This window comes from Zalophus californianus, chromosome 6 (genome assembly GCF_009762305.2).
Source record: "Zalophus californianus isolate mZalCal1 chromosome 6, mZalCal1.pri.v2, whole genome shotgun sequence".
Taxonomy (NCBI): domain Eukaryota; kingdom Metazoa; phylum Chordata; class Mammalia; order Carnivora; family Otariidae; genus Zalophus; species Zalophus californianus.
The window spans coordinates 110,941,012-110,951,856 of record NC_045600.1 but is presented as its reverse complement, the minus strand read 5'-3'; the positions used below and the strand labels follow the sequence as shown (position 1 = coordinate 110,951,856).

At 44.3% G+C, this 10,845-nt stretch overlaps 1 protein-coding gene across 2 annotated transcripts in view; it reads right to left on the bottom strand.

Moving 5' to 3' along the window:
- The window catches only part of THSD4 (thrombospondin type 1 domain containing 4), a 581,008-nt gene that overhangs the window by 203,038 nt on the left and 367,125 nt on the right, over positions 1-10,845 (bottom strand). The gene's annotated exons all lie outside the window — the stretch shown is intronic.

Below are 10,845 nucleotides of genomic sequence, written 5' to 3'. Positions count from 1 at the left end.
CAGGATTTTAATGCAAACAATGGAAGCATGAAATCAATACAAGAAAACAGGCCAACATTTCTATATTCTTGGAGCCAGGAAGGACTTTTAAGCAAGGCTCTAATAAAGGCAGAAATCATAAAGGGAAGGATTTACACAAATTTTTAGGATTCTATACATTAAAAATAGCATGAGTGAAATTAAGAGTCAAATACATATTAGAAAATGTATTGATCTTGTTTATTTGCTAAGATATCAGTACCTGTCAGGTGCTGGAACCTGGAGGTGTAGTTATCAGCAAAAGCAGAGTCCATTCCTATCCTCACAGACCTTACTGGCAGGTGCAGGAGACCAACATTAATGAGACCCCAAAAGTAAATCTGAAATTGCAATGTGGAAAGGGCTGAAGAGGAAAGGTATAGTATAGGGAGCTAGAGGCCTGTCCTCATTGGGGAAAAGTGGGAAAAATGGAAAAGGTGGGAAAAGTCTCAGAAAGTCCTATTCCATTTTTTGAAGAAAATCAAACCCACGATAAAAGCACTTGCATTAGCAGCAAATGGCTTTCCTGAGGACCCGAGAGGAAGAAGATGCGTGTGGATGGAGAGAGTGAGCAAGTCGGGGCACCCCATAGCATTAGGCTCAAGGCCAAGAGGGGGCTGTTTCCTGTTGAAAAATCTGTTTGAAGGACAGAGGCAGCCGGTACATGATTAGATTTGCATTTTGAAAGGCCACTCTGTAATGGAAAAAGGGCTGGAGAGGGGCAAGACTGGAAACTGGGAGACCAGGTAGGAGAGAAAGGCTGTGGGCCAGATGAAAAGAGAGAAGAGCTTAAACCAGGATGGTGGAAAGAAGTGAATAATTTCAATGATAATTTACAACACAGATAATGGAAAAGGGTTTATGCCCATCATGTATTTAAAAAACCCATATATCAGATAAAGACTATTTAATAGTGAAAGGCTGGAAGCAATGTAAATACACTATGGTATCTTCAAAAAGTGAAATCTCATCCGGTCGTTCAAAATGACCATGTCATATATTGGTGGATATGGGCACCTTTGGTGTTATATTGTTTTAACACATAAATGGAAGGACAGTCTTTTCAGCAAATGGTGCTGGGATGACTGGATATCCACATGCAAAAGAATGAAGGTGGACCCTCACCCAACACCACGCACAAAAATTAATTCAGAATGGATTACAGATTGTGGCAGGCGGGATAATGAAAATGTTACATTAGGTGGCAAAGGGGAATTAAGAGAGCAGATGGAATTAAGGTGACTAATCAGATTATTTTGAAAGAGGGAGATTATCTTAGGATACCCAGGTGGGCCCAGCATAACCCCAAGGGTCCTGAAATGTGGAAGAGTGAGACCGAGGAGGAAGTGGGAGTGATTCAATGTGAGACCTCAGCGTGCCATTGCTGGCTTTGAAGATGAAAGGGAGCCGTGAGCCATGTAAGAAGGCAGGGATTCTTCCCTACGGACTCCACAAGGAATGCAGCCTTGTCGACACTTTGATTTTAGCCTAGTGAAACCCATTTCAGACTTCTGACTTCCAGAGCTATAAGAAAATCAATTTGTGTTGGGTTACTGACTCAAATGTGGGAGCTAAAACTATAAAACCCTTAGAAGAAAACATCAGAGTAACTTCATGACCTTGGGTCATGATGGTTTATTATTTATGACACCAAAAGCACCAGTGTCAAAGGGGGAAAAAATGGGACTTCATCAAAATTGAAGACTTCTGGGGCGCTGGGTGGCTCAGTTGGTTAAGCATCTGTCTTCGGCTCAGGTCGTGATCCCAGAATCCTGGGATCAAGACCCTCATCAGGCTCCCTGTTGAGAGGAGCAGCTCCCCTTCCCCTCTCCCACCACCCCTCTCCTTGCTCATACTCTCTCTCTCTCTCTCTCAAATAAATAAAATCTTTAAAAAAATGGAAGACTTCTATGCTGCTAGTGATATCAAGAAAATGAAAAGACAACCCATAAAATGGGAGAAAATATTCACAAATCATATGTCTGATAAGGGACTTATATCCAGAATATATAAAAAATTCTTACAATGTAATAATAAGAAGATAATCTAATTAAAATAGGCAAAGGGACTTGGATAGACATTTCTCCAAAGAAGATACACAAATGGCCAATAAGCACATGAAAAGACGCTCAACATCATTAGTCATTAGGGAAATGAAAATCAAAACCACATTAAACCACTTCATACCCACTTGTCAAAAATATAGGTAATAAAAAATGTTGGTGAGAATATGCAGAAATTGGAACCCTCACGCACTACTGGTGATAATGTAAAATGGTGCATCACTGTGGACCACAGTCGGGCATCTGCAACATAAAGTTAAATGTAGTTACCACAATACCCAGAGATTCTGGTCCTATGTATATATCTAAGAGAAATGAAAACATAGGCCCACATAAAAACTGGAACATGGATGCTCATGGCAGCAATATTCATAATAGCCCAAAAGTGGAAACAACTCAAGTGTCCATCACAGGACGAAAGGATAAATAAAACGTGGTATACCCATACAACGGAGTATAATTCGGCAATAAAGAGACACGATGGCCCTTGAAAATATTATGCGAAGTGAAAGAAGACAGTCACAAAGGACCACTTATTATCCATGTAAATGAAATGTCTGGAGAGGCAAATTTATAGAGACAGAAAGTAGACTGGCAGTTTACTGGGCCCAAGACGTGTGATGACGAACGGGGAGGGCATGTTAACGGGTACAGGACTTCTTTTTAGGGGGATGAAAATCTCTGAAAATTAGATCGTGGCATTGGTTGCACAACTCTGAATATACTAAAAATATGGCATTGTACACTTTTAATGGGTGAATGGTATATGTGAATTATTTCTTAATAAAGCTGTGTTTTAAAAAAGTAGGCCAGGGTGCCTGGGTGGCTCGGTCAGTTAAGGGTCTGACTCTTGGTTTCGGCTCAGGTCGGGATCTCAGGGTCGTGAGATCAAGTCCTGTGTCAGGCACCATGCTCAGCATGGAGTCTGCTTGTCCCTCTGCCTCTGCTCCTCCTCATGCTCTTTCTCTCTCTCTCAAATAAATAAATAAAATCTTTAAAAAAATAAAAAAATAAAAAGTAGGCCATTACTCAGCCATCAAAAAGAATGAAATCTTCCATTTGCAATGACATTGATGGAGCTAGAGGGTATTATGCTAAATGAAATAAGTCAAAGAAAGACAAACACCATATGATTTCACTCGTATGTGGAATTTAAGAAACAAAACAAATGAACTTAGGGGAAGAGAAGGAAAAATAAAGTAAGATGAAAACAGAAAGGGAGGTAAACCATAAAAGACTCTTAACCCTAGGACAAAAACTGAGGGTTGCTGGAGGGGCGGTGGGTGGGGGATGGGGTAACTGGGTGATGGGCATCCAGGAGGACATTTATTGTAATGGGCACTGGGTGTTTTATGCAACTGATGAATCACTAAATTCTACCCCTGAAACTAATAATATACTATGTGCTAACTAACTTGAATTAAAAAAGAAAAAGTAGGCCATGATATGGCATCCTTAATATAATTCTATTTTGGGTAAACAGAAAGGGTGACTTATCACATTCTTGTTCTTAAAAATTTAGTTATGCTTAAGAAAATTTAATGAGCAGCAGAAAAATAAATATAGTAAGAAAAGCAAAATCATTTTCCTTTGGAATCAATGGTGACGATAACAAATGGGAAAGCCCATGAAGAGTCAGCTCACAAATGAAGATACACAAAGGCACTATGAAAATGGAATGTGAACAACGAATTAACATCGGTGGTAACCAAAGTATTACAAAGACCAAACAGCCTGATGCCAGGTTCACACGATGCCCTGGGAAATACCTGGTGAAGGACAAACAGCTCTATCAGGGGCAGGAGTGCAGGCAAGCAGGCGGTCTGACATAGGGTGGGCGAGAATGAAAAGCCGAGCAGGTGCTCTAGGAGCCGGATGTGCACATGAATCCCCTGGCCGCCTCCGTGAAGAGCCACCCAAGTTTTCTCACCCTGGGCCTCCTTTCCTCCTTCAGTCCCCCACCCCCTTTTCTTTATCTTTTCCCTCTCTTTCCTCTCTCCCTCCTCCTAGCATAGGAGCTGCGTGGGAAGGAGGAGCAGTTAACTTCTGTTAACCTCAGCTTGCTGGAACCAGCAGTGATCTTGGCATTGGTTCTAATGGGCCCCCAAGCCACTGAAACAGCCATTCCGATGGCTAGTAATCGGCTCCGCCCGAGCATTCCCCAGCTTGCAGACAGAGCTTGTTCATTCTTTAGCAATAATTTCTACCAGGGGTGTTTTATTTTCTTCTCCCCATAGCAGGGGAGAAAACCATTCAAAGATAACTTGAAGGTGTAGTCAGTAAAATGTGGCAAGAAGAAGTCAATACAAATTGTAAAAGTAGATACCACAACTCAAAGCTCGGCCCTGTAGCTCCAACTGATGTCGGGGTGAGCGGCCAAGGATACTTTACAAGTCTCCGAGGGCGAAAATTCATGTTCCTAAGCATAATTCCAAAGCAAAATCCAATAAACCAAATCATTCAGAAAGAGGTCAAGGTTTCAATAGTTACTGGGTATATTATTTAATAGTTATTGTGCCAGGTATTAGGCTGGGAGGTGGACCTGATCCCCATTTAATCCTCAAATCCTGTGGATTATGTATCCCCTCGTTTTATGATTGATGAAGCTGAAGACTGGGAAAAGTAAAACTATTTTCAGTATACTTTGTTTAAGAAAACATAGATTACGTAGGATGCTTTAGAAAAATTTTAGTTTTCTTTTTTTTTTTTTTAGATTTTATTTATTTATTTGACAGAGAGAGACAGCGAGAGAGGGAACACAGGCAGGGGGAGAGGGAGAGGGAGAAGCAGGCTCCCCGCTGAGCAGGGAGCCCGATGTGGGGCTGGATCCCAGGACCCCGGGATCATGACCTGAGCCGAAGGCAGACATTTAACCGACTGAGTCACCCAGGCACCCCCAAAATTTTAGTTTTCTAATTTCTGAACTTCTAATAATTTAGAAAAACATAATTATCTTTATTTTTTCTGTTTTTACTGAGGTCCCCCTTCCCAGCCCAGCACCTGGCATCAGGAGTGGTTAATCTAATTTAAAGCGGAATAAATGTAGTTAATCACTAACCTTGGCTTTCGGCTGAAACTCTTAGGCAAAAAAACAAATAGACTCCGTGCTGACAGAGAACCTTGTTCCATATTTCTTATGGTCAATATACAGTCTATTTTGAACGGATAGACCATGTAGTCAGTTTTTAAGCAATTATGAAATTTGTTTTCCCCCCAGTAACAAAATATAAAATGGTGCTGTCATGTTCAGAAGAATGTCAACGTTCCATCATAAAGGATTTAAAAATTTACCTCTTGTGTCATCAAGCTATAACACCTCTTGTGTTATAGCTGTTTAACAGATTAACCCGAAAGTTCTAATGGCTTCATACACAGAGAGTTTTTTTCTTGTTTAGGTCAAGTCCAGATGGCGGAGCAGGTGGTGCTCCACTCCACACGGTTACTTAGGGACCCAGGCTGTCAGAGGGCCTGCCCGCTTCGGTACGTGGTGTCCAGGGTCGCCCTGGACACTGACATCTGTCTGGCAGACGGGGAGGGGAGAAAGTGGAGGATCACCAGGCCTGGCCACCTTCCATTGGCCACATTCAGCTGCAAGAAGGTGGGGAAATATGACCCAGCTGTGGGCCCAGGCAAAATGAGTCATTGGTTTGGCAACGAACGGAACAGTCTGCCATAGTAGTCAGCATCTTCTGAAGGGGAGAGTTCAGCACTGTTACCTGTATTATGTAAAGTGTGATATATGTTTCTAGTAAGGTGACTCTGGATAGCCCAGACTTACTCCCTGCTATCTAGGATGCTGAATATCTGCTTTTGATCCAGATTCACTCCCTGCCCCTGCTTCATCTAAGACCAGCCAAGAAATCTGATGAATACGCTAAAGAAGCAGGTCTCATCATTCCCATCAGCTGATGTGCAGATATTCCAGAAGCAGAAGCTGAGGCCCAGTGAGAGAGTTATTGCTCATATTGTGGGGTAAAGAGACGCAAGGAAATGAACTTTTATCAAGTGGCTGCTCTAGCTGGCTCTGGACAGACATTATCTTATTTAATTTTAATAACCACGGAGGAAGGAATTTTAATTCCATTTTCCACAATGAGAAGGCTGAGGCTCACAGAATAGGCACCTCTCCCCAGGCTGCACTAGAAGTGGACCCAGTCTAGGTCCTGTCTTAGTCTGTGTACTTTCCAACATGCTCCCTCAGAGCCAGGAGCTCACAGGTGACACTGTGGGGAACCCGAAATGGGAAGTTCCTGACAACGCCCTCCATGGCAGCTCCCCATGTCCTTCAGGGCCACCACTCTCAGCGTTAAGGGGCCCCATGTACCACAAAAATACCCACAACATAGGGGCCAGGGCACTTGCCTCTAATCCTTATCACTGACCTTGACAAGGTGGAAGGATGAGGGGTGTTTCCAGGTTAGTGGTCCTCCACTTTCAACTTGGGTGGTTTCCACTTTGCAAAGTTGGTTATTTGCCTGACAGCAAGGGATGTTGGAGTTCTTCAGTCTTACTGAAAGCAATTATCCTAGGCTCACGCGTAGGAGATATCAGGCAAAATATTATAGTATAAACACAAACACGGGTGGAAATCAACAAAATCTGAATAATCTCAATGAAGAAAAGCAGCAAAATTTGAAGAAAATCTAAAAGAAGAATCATAAATGTGTACTGAAGTGTGTGTGCGTGTGTGTGTACCAGAGCCTAACTGATGTTCTTGGGACTAGATCAGTGGTTTATAACCTTTTTGTGTGTGTCCATAGCACACTTTCAAATACTCAAATTTTTGGCTGCACATTTGAAGGGGCTTAAAGGTAAACACTGATTATGAAAAACAAAGCTTCAGGAAGTTCCAAAGGCTTCCCACAATTGTCACATGATTCACTTTTGCTGCCCTCCGTTTGAGAAAAATTGTTTACCACCCTGAACCACCTGCTTTTTTTTATATTCCCAAGAAGTGTTTGCATATGTCAAGAAATGGCCATTTTCCATAAGGGCTAACTTGATGGGACACCGTGCCTCTTTTTCATGGCACAGAAAAGCGTGCCTCATTCTCTGCCACATCTGATAGACACTGTAAGAGAATCTATTTGAGGCTGAAGCAAAAATACCTTTCACATCCAGAGCAACATTCGGCAGAAGACTTAGGTACCCCTTGTCTGCAAGAACCCATCACGGGCTCTGGGGATTCACATCGGCTAACTGGAAATGTGTCCAATATAAAAGTCATCACATTTGCACAAGTGGGACCCAAAGCTCCCTTTCACACACACACACACACACACACACACACACACACACACACACACAGCTCTTCACCCAGCCTGTAAACATGCCAAGAGAGACTCAAGGTCATGTTCAAGTGCAGCCCCGCTGAAATAGTCTCTTTCAGGGGGGAAAAAAAAAACCCACAACCCACCAAACCCAGCTTTTTTAAAAAAGAATCTCTAACTAGACCTAAGAACAGCGCCATAAAACTGCCAAGAACCACAGCATTTCTGTACTCGGTAGGCCTTTCAGGGACGGTCTCCTAACGAGAAAGAAGTAACTTGAAAATATTCTGCCTGTGCCAGTGATGTGTGATTTAAGAGAGGAAATACTTAGGGGCTTAAGAGACCTTTGCAGGGAGCCGGGAAGCTGGCTGCAAGTTTGAAGACATTTGCATTCCCTGGAATCCAGGCTCATTTATCTCTGGGAACCACCAGGATGTAGAGTCCATAAACTGTGATTTTAGAAGGTCCCTAAGTGAGCAATGAATCAGAACCAAATGAAACTCAGCACAAGTGGGTAGCAATTTATCGTGGCTTTGTCCCCAGTATGTGAGGGAAAATTCAGACATCTGCAGTGACGTGGTGATGGGTCAGTGAAAACACTTCACAATTTGATAATGAATCCAGGAGCAGAATGGGGCTGAACGGGGTTGGCTCTCATTTCCTTGCCTCAATCAATTCAGCTCTATTTCCGGGGTATCTGCAGTGTGCCTGGTGCTAGTAACTCGTGCAGACCCCTGCTCCGGGGTCTCCAGGTCTTGAGGGGATGGGGAGGGTACTGAGTCTGTAGTTAAGGATGCTAAGGCACAGTTGCAGAGTATCAGATCTCCTCACCAGTGCCCACCGAGGACCATGGTGTTCTCCTGCACTTATGGGGCCAGAGAGATTACTCTGCTTCTCAAAAAATCCCCACTGCTTCTGACTTTCCAGCATGATTTAGGACATAAGACTTCTGTGTCTGGGTCCCATTTCCTCAGAGTTGGAATGTTCTATCCATGGACTGTGATAATAGTAGTCAGTTATTTCTAACTCATTGTTTGGGAAAACATCCCACTAACACATAAAATCTTTGCATGAAGTTCTTTCTGCATTGTAAATCTGTTCAACTGAGTCTCGACCTCGTCTGAGTAAACTTATCCACGGGCACCGTGCAGCCACCATCTCTCCCGATGGCTCTGAATCCAGGCCTGACCTCATCTGGTTCTGTATCCTCCACTGTCTTCTGCATACTTCCATGTCCAAGTCTCATCAACATTTGAAGTCCAAAACATCTATAACTAAATTCAAAATCTGGTGGTTATGAATCTCCATTTTAACATTAGACGGCTTGAAGTCAAATTCTGGTTGCACCACACCCTAGCTGTGTGTCCTTGGGCAAATCACTCAATCTCCATGCGCCTCGTAGTCCCCATCTATAAAAATCTGATGATTAATGGTACCAATCCCTTAGGGCTAGCCTGAGAATTAAATGAGATATTACACGTAAAACAATGTGGTGTGTGATGCATACTGAGAGCTCCGTAGATAGTCACCCTTTTTACTATTCATTACAAAATCGATGTCTAGATTTCTGTCATTGGTGCCAACCGTTCTCTACCTGAGGCAGGGAATGCTAAAGATTGGAGGGTCCAGTGGTGGGGGTTCTGCAATGGTGGGGGTTCGGCTATGCTCTTGGGTGGCCCCTTTCCATCCATGGAGAGGGAGAGCAAGGCAGGCGGGAAAGGTGGTTCTCCCAGATGTAAGGGAAGAAGGGCCCGCAGCTCATCCCCACCCCCTCCTGAGTTCATCATTCATACCACTCTTCCCAGCGTCCTTCTGGCCCCATAAGAATTGCAATCCCCTGGATGTGAGCTGGCATGATGGTTGAAACTTAAATGCCACACGGCCTCAGAAGTGAAATCTTCTCCTGTCTAGAAGAAGCTACCAGTGAAAGAACTCAAACCACAGGACAGTCCCACAGATGATTCAAGTCAAAGAGGTTATGTGTAAGGCTTCCGGTGGCTTCTTCCAACTGCTGCCAGTCCCGTGGCTATCCTTGTTGCTGGCAGGGGTCTGGGAAAACAAACATGGCCTCTGACGGATCACCTGACTCAAGTTTTCTTCACTCCATCCTCCTGGCCCTCACTTACATTTTCTTTTCTCCCTCATCCCTGTCTCAGAGGGTGGGGAATCTAAGAGCAATATTCTCCAGAGGTGTGTGGATCATGGGTCCTTCAGGATAATCTAGGCAGAAGAGGTCCACAGTCGAGTAAGTTTGGGAGAGGCTGTCCCCCAGAAACCTGCCTTTAGAGATGCACAAAATGCATGAGCATGCTGAAGGCTTAGAGAAATCCTGCAGAAGAGAAGCCTGTTTGACCCTGTCTGAGGCAGTGCTTCCCAAATGTTGTCTGTCTGTAGGACTATACCCACCCCCCTCATAATGTCCATCGATATTCCAAGATCCAGTATTCTACAGCGCACATCTGCAGGAAGCATGTTTTAGAGTCACATTTAAAATGTCTCTTTCTCTCATTCATCACACCAGCTAGTGGCCAAATCCCGGCGAATTCTTTGATCAGACGTCTCCTGAATCCACCTCCTTCTCTTCACTCCCACGGCCTCCACCCTGACCCAGGTGCTCACTTCCTCAGTCCTAGACCCAGGCACTGCCTGGGCAGCCAGTGAGCCCAGCATTCCTGCCCTACCCTTGCCATCCCTCTCTCCTTGTCAGACCACCTTCACAATACACCCATGTCATTGTAATGGGCTGAATGATGGTCACCCAAACGGTACATCTACAGGGATGAGGAATCCCCAGAACCTGTGAATGTGAGTGATGGGGTTCAGGACGTGCTACCGCAAAATATGGCGACCTGGTAAGTTGAAGATTTTAAGTTAAAGGAACTGGAGACATGGTAGGTATAGGAAAGACTGTCTGATCTTCTCCTGAAACAGGTTATAAGACCCTCATATGAGAGGTGCCCTCCCTATACCCAGAGGAAAGGGGCACCTTTATCCCCAAGATGAAGGAACAGCCACAGCAGTCTGAACAACAGGCCTTGCTAAGTTTCCCCCAGTTTCTCACTCGCAGGCCCCTTTGTCCTGTTCCAGTTTCCCATGACTCTCCACCCTTCATCAAATCAGGTATAAAGACGCTCAAGGGGCGCCTGGGTGGCTCAGTCGGTTAAGCGTCTGCCTTCGGCTCAGGTCAGGATCCCAGGGTGCTGGGATCGAGCCCCGCATCGGGCTCCCTGCTCGGCGGGGAGCCTGCTTCTCCCTCTCCCTCTGCCTGCCGCTCCCCCTGCTTGTGCTCACTCTCTCTCTGTCAAATAAATAAATAAAATCTTAAAAAAAAAGAATCTCAAGATGAGATCATTTGCGGTTATATGTGTGGGCCCTAAATACAAGGACAAGTGTCCTTATAAGGGATAGAGAGGGGAGATATGGAGAGAAGAGGAGAGGCCAGGTGCACATGGAGGCAGAGATTGCAGTGATGTAGCCACAACCCAAGGAACATG